Source organism: Adiantum capillus-veneris, chromosome 17, assembly GCF_014529385.1.
Source record: "Adiantum capillus-veneris isolate H3 chromosome 17, ASM1452938v2, whole genome shotgun sequence".
NCBI classification, from domain to species: Eukaryota; Viridiplantae; Streptophyta; class Polypodiopsida; order Polypodiales; family Pteridaceae; genus Adiantum; species Adiantum capillus-veneris.
The window spans coordinates 65114165-65120514 of record NC_140947.1 but is presented as its reverse complement, the minus strand read 5'-3'; the positions used below and the strand labels follow the sequence as shown (position 1 = coordinate 65120514).

The following is a 6350-nucleotide window of genomic DNA, read 5'->3' as shown; positions in this document are numbered from 1 at the left end:
AGAGAGAGAGAGAGATCCGATGAATTTTGTTTGAAAGTGCTGATGCAGGGGCGTGGAGAGAATTATGACACTACCAAATATCATGGGCTTTTTTTAATCATAAATGTCCACGCTTTAAAACTTTTAGGTTTTATATCTTTATTTTTTGGCTCTTGCTTTGATATGCAAGGAGCTACCTTTCCACCACCAATGTCCGAAACATAGGTATTTAGTCTACCTAACCATACATACACCCCTTGATCGCATTATGCATATGGAATTCTTCTTTCACATGCTCAAGAGAATGAGAAACATAGAAGTCTTCATTGCGGCATACCTTGAACAAATTTATGTCTAAAACATAAGATACATTTGGCTTCACATCTTCTTGCAATCCAAACTGCCTCACTCTCTCTAACTTCCATTCCTTCTGCTTTGCAATCCTTACTGCATCCTCAAATGTCAGTGGCCTTTTAAGCTCAAACTTTGATCTCAAATCAGTCTTCAAATTTTGCGTAAACATACCCTTCTTAAGAATAAGAGGAGGAACAACACTGCCCAAAGCAACACACCATCTTCTCCATAAAGCATTGAACTCCTTGACAAAGGCATCTACACTTTGACCATCACCCTGTGCAAGTCCTTCAATGGAGTGGCATACATCCGTTGGGTCGTCTACCGTCTTATCAATTGGGGCACTTTAACACTTGAAAGGAATCTTGAAAAATGAATGGCGAAAAAGTTGAAGATGATCAAAAGCATCAAAGAGACACAACGAGCTAAAAAATGCAAATTTTTGGACTTTTTAAAGTTTTTACATAAGTTTTAGTTATATACAAGTCTCACTTAAAGCAACTCACATACGGGCACTTACATTGACCTGACAGTCGGCACTATGCTAGTGACTTGCCGTGCATGTACATGTGCTTGCTAAAGGAGGCTAAAAAACCCACAAAAAGAAAGCCATGGACCCTTTTGACATCAGGCGTCATGTCCATATGTACAAATTTACAAAAAAATGGGGTGTCAAAAATGTACCTAACAACGTCACGAAAATTAAACTTTGAATTTTGAATTGAGCAATGTCTCCCTCCATCTTGATCAACGCTTATACCGACATCCGTCAACGACGTCGAAAAAATGGTGTCGGTAACCAAGTGATCCCTTGTAGTGGTGGCTGGGGCTTCCAAATGCATTGGGAAGGACATGAACAACAACAAGGAGAGGTATAGTTAACTAGATTCCAAGCCCAGCACAATGCACTATGTCAGCTTGAGCATGATTGCATTCATGTGTAGAAACGAGTCATATCTATGTAACCAACATTTGCAAGGCTAGCGACAAGGAGGCCTATGCTTGGACGTGGACTGATTGTGGGTTTATAAACTAGAGAGAGAGAGAGAGAGAGAGTACTTATTTATTTACTAGTACCGCCGGCCGTCTCTTTCTCCCCCTCTCCCCCTATTTATCGCGTGCAAAGGGGTTTGTTTTTTATTTGGACTTTAGCCTTCAAGTCCCAGATTGCGACACTTGTAAAGGGCTCGCCCTTCCACCATATTATGTTAGTAGATATATATAATAGATATTGCTCTCTTGCAAGTCATTTTAAGCTAAAGTAACATTGCTGGATAAAACTGGCCAATTTATTCGATTGAAAAATGAAATAAATTCAGAGTGATTGGTACAGGGGAGAGATAAAGCTTGGCTAACATGGGTATGTTTTCTAAATCTAGGGCATCAAGCTTAAGATACAATTGAATCCCTAGCCGAGCCTAACTTTTCTTTGTAGGCTAACTTACTGCCTAGGCCGTGAGTGTGCCGCGGACGCTGGCGATAAGGTTCTCCACATTGTCATCGCTGATGCCAAGGGTGGCCTCCAGGACATCTTCAGGAAGGGGAGGGTTGGCGGCAAACAGGGTCACAGCGAGTTGGGATGCTCCAGAGTTCTGGCCATTAAGAGCGGCGATGGCGAGGGCTGGTTTCGACTTATCAGGGTTGAGCTGGAAGTGCACGAGGCCACGCGGGAACATGAAGATGTCGCCTGCGTAGATGGTTTGGTAGAAGAGCTTGTTTGCAGGCGCGGTGGAGATGAAACCCACTAGCAGGGTGCCTTGTGCGAGGTAAAGGACCTCGGTGGCGCGTGGGTGGATATGAGGGGGGTTGATGCCGCCGGCCCTGAAGTCGACGCGGGCGATGGAGAGGCCTTGTGTGTTGAGCGCTCCGAACGTGGCTGCGTTAGCAACGTTGACAGCCGAGCCGAGTTTGCCTGTGAAGTTTCCGGGGGCGCGGAGCTGCTGTGAGACGAAGTCGGAGGATTGCACGTTGGCGGCAGCCTTGCAGGGCACGCCATTGAAGGAGAAATCGATGGAACCGAAGAGCTTCTGGCGCTCGGAGGCGCTGAGGGCGATGCAGAAGTCCTGAAGAGGGTCCTCATCAGCGGCGTGGGCGGGCCAAGAACTAGCCACAGCCAAAATGAGAGAGATCAGGAAGCTGAGGTGGACTGTCCTCGTCATCGTGAATATAGCGGCCACAGCTCGAGAAGCAGCTGGCAAGACGTATAAATTAGTTAAGGCTAAGTATTACTAGAGACAATCTAAATTAGCTCTAGCACACACACACACACAGAGAGAGAGAGAGAGAGAGAGAGAGAGAGAGAGAGATGAACGATCAGGTTGCTGGCCATGGAGCCCTTTATAGGTTTTGCAGAGCGCGTTGCCGGAAGGCGTTAACGAGTTATGGTACTGTGCCAATCCGCAGCCGGCCCTGAAATTCCGTTTCAGTCATTTCCTCCTGAAGTTAAAGGTGTGAAACTTTTTGGCATTCATTTTTAACGAAATCTTCATTTGAAATGGATTGAAGGCACCTATCATCTTACTATCCTATTCAGCACCCTGACACAATCGTTCAAGGACGGAAAGGCACCTATTATCTTACTATCCTATTCAACACCCACACAATCATTCAAGGTTCCGTCGTGCCTTGTTCAATGCCTTTGCAAGGTTCTCTAACCCCCTGGCCTCATGACGATCACACGGTTGCGCCTGTCTGCAAGTGGTTGCCGATGTACTACAAAGAGCCTAGCTAGCTCATGCCCTACCTTGTCCCCTACTCATCCCCTACTCTAGCGTTGTCCTTCACGTGCTTGGCACCGTGAGTCCCTTCCTCTGCATGGTAATACCAATGGGTATATGCTCCAAGTGTTAAGCCCACAATAGGATCTAAGCGTGACATCTTCCATCAACAGAATGGGGATGGACTGTTACTTTGGATGTCACCAAGCTATAACCGAGATTTTTCTATGCGAGCAAATATGGCTAGGAAATCATCCAAGGTCACGATAGGATCTAAGCGTGACATCTGCCATCAATAGAATGGGGATGGAGTGTTACTTTGGATGTCACTAAGTTGTAACCGAGCTTTCTCTACGCGAGCATACATGGCTAGGAAATCATCCAAGGTCACAATAGGATCTAACGTGACATCTGCTATCAATAGAATGGGGATGGAGTTTTACTTTGGATGTCACCAAGCTGTAACCGAGCTTTCTCTATGCAAGTAAACATGGCTAGGAAATCATCCAAGGTAACAATAGGATCTAAGCATGACATCTTCCATCAATACAATGGGGATGGAGTGTTACTTTGGATGTCACCAAGCTATAACCGAGCTTTCTCTATGCGAGCAAATATGGCTAGGAAATCATCCAAGGTCAACTTCATCCTTAGAATCTCCCTCAACTTCCATTGTGGTATCTTTGGAAAGGATTTCTCAACCCTATTCCTCACCATGAAGCTCCTTGTTGGCTAAGGTAACTTTTCTACCAAGGACTTGGCACTAGTCATAAGCTCTACAAAGGTTTCCCTTAGGCCTAACTCTAAGGTTTCCAGCCGATCCAATGCCTTTGCTTTGCAGGGACATGGTTTGAGAGTTGCACATAATGTATCCTTGAGCTTATTCCAAGAAATGAATGATTTTCTTCATACTGGCTATACCACTTGTGAGCGAGGCTATCCAAGATGGCAACATCATGTAGGCATCCTCCTAATTAAGCCCTCTCCCTTTGCACAAGGAGAGGAATCTTCTCACTTGATTATCATCTTCTTCACTTGAGAGCTCCTTAAAGTTGACGTTGAATGGAGCTACAGTTATGGAAAACTCATGGGACATTACTTATGGGTCAGGGAAAGTGTGAAGTACTATTGGACAGGGAAAGTGAGGATAGTAAAGGAGACGGTTGTTTTGTGGATAGACAAAGTGGGTGAACGTGAGTGATAGGGTGGAGTGAAAAGTAACAGTTCTGTGAAACTTGAGTGGGGCCTCTTTAGTTTACTATCCATATGTGATAGGCATATAAAAGACTTGATTACCTTTAAGAGGACTTAGGGTTTCAAAACGATCAAGTTAATGAATTAGCAACACGATTGTTGAATAGATCTACTTCTTCTCATCTTTTTTTATCTTTGCACCTTCCAATTGTTTTTCATTTGCCATCAAATCTTGATGTAGGATTTGTTTACTTTCTTCATAAAAGCACATGTCAAGCTCTTGGAGAAATCCCTTGGTTGGGATGGGCTGATTACTAAATACTTCAAGGAGTTTTCGGAGGACCTCAAGGTCCGGATCACCTGTTTCACTATGAAAATCTCCATGTGTTTATCGCGTTGTTTTATCACGTTTTGTAGAGATAAAGTGCAAATTCAAGTAGATCAGAAACAAGAGAGAGGAGGGCGGGGCTTTTTTCTTGTGTTTAAAATATTATCGCAATTGTTTCTGCTATTATTACCGCGTATATTATCGTTGTTATTACCGCACATATTATCGTTGTTATATCTGATAGCCAAATTTAGCGCCTAAACTTTTGAATTCTGGCTTAACCCCCCTCCTCCCTCTCTCTTCAAATTTTGGTGTTTCCCTCCTCTCAATAAAAATTAAAGAATATTGTATATAATTTTAAAATTTAAGAAAGAAGAGAGAGAGAGAGAGAGAGAGAGAGAGAGAGAGAGAGAGAGAGAGAGAGAGAGGGACAAGGAGACGGGGAATATAAGATTACACTTGGTTACAACTAAAATATTCATTGTCAATTGATTAACATAATTGAGCATATTCTCAAATCTAAAGAGAGGAAGAGGGGAGAGAGCGAGACGAATGAATTATGACAAAAAAAACTTCATAACTCCAAAATGTTTTATGAATCATCTTCTAAAAGATCTCTACATGAAGCATCATCCAATTCTAAGCCCATGGCTCCTAAATCACTAAAGAGAGAAACGAAATTGTCGTTCTCGTGGATGCTTTGCCTTCATCATCTTCGAGTTCGTCATCCTCCATCCCATCATCTTCATCATCATGACAATCACCCTCGCTAAGACTTGCTACCGCCGCCGGACTTGATTCATCGACCTCCCTCTCCTCTGTTTCCACCTCATCCAAAGTTGTAGGTGGAAGAGGGTCGAAGATAGTCTCCACTTCATCAGCAGTGGAAAAAATGGTTCTCCCTTGAGGTGTTACGGGAATTACGAACCAAAGTTTTGGTTGGTGGATTGCTAGGATATAGATGACCGATAAATTAGAAGCTCAAAGTGAGTAACATTGGTATAACTAACACTACAACAAAATAAGAATGAAAAAGGTACATGTCACTCACCTGCTCACAATTGCGTGGTAAAACTAACCTGTCATACCTCCCTGTGTGATGCACACTAAAGTCCACCTTGTAGAGCCCATTCTCATGTCGTCTAGACACATTTGCAAACCACTTGCACTCGAAGATGAAGGTATGAAAGGTTCTAAAATTAACCTTTAGTATCCTTTCAATAGTTCCACAGTACCTGGCTTCATCACCGTCTGTGTCAAAGTTGCCCATGATGGCACAATCCATGGTGGTTCTACGCTCGTCAATGTGGCGTGTACGAAGGTGACGACCCTTTGACCACATAGAGTTAAAGGAAAGGCACTAGAAAATAGAAAAATATATTAATTTATCAAATACATATTAAAGACAATTTCAAGAAATAACGTTACAATATGGTTTAGGTATATGAGTATTCTACCTTTGGTATGCAACCTCGTGCATACTCCCATTCTTTGCTCGTGACGTCTTCTCCGCGCGCTTTTGCCTCGGTCATTCTCTCATGAATCCACTATGCACTAATGAGATCTGGGAAACATGCAAGGTGTCTAGGCACTAAGGGGGGGGCCTCCTTCCTCCATGTGCTTGTTTCCTTGCTTCCCTCTCTTGCAAATGCCTTGCCTTTGCCACTGTCTACAAGTCCACCCACTTGGTCATAATCTTTGCATTGAGAATGCAAAAGTTATCAACCACTCAGGATAGATTCATATCCATGTTAAGTAGTTTCCCCTTTCCACTTGGC

At 43.4% G+C, this 6350-nt stretch overlaps 1 pseudogene; it reads right to left on the bottom strand.

Moving 5' to 3' along the window:
* Positions 1-1637: 1637 nt before the first annotated feature.
* Positions 1638-2698, bottom strand: LOC147437402 (germin-like protein 1-1 pseudogene; annotated as a pseudogene).
* Between the last annotated feature and the right edge of the window lie 3652 nt (positions 2699-6350).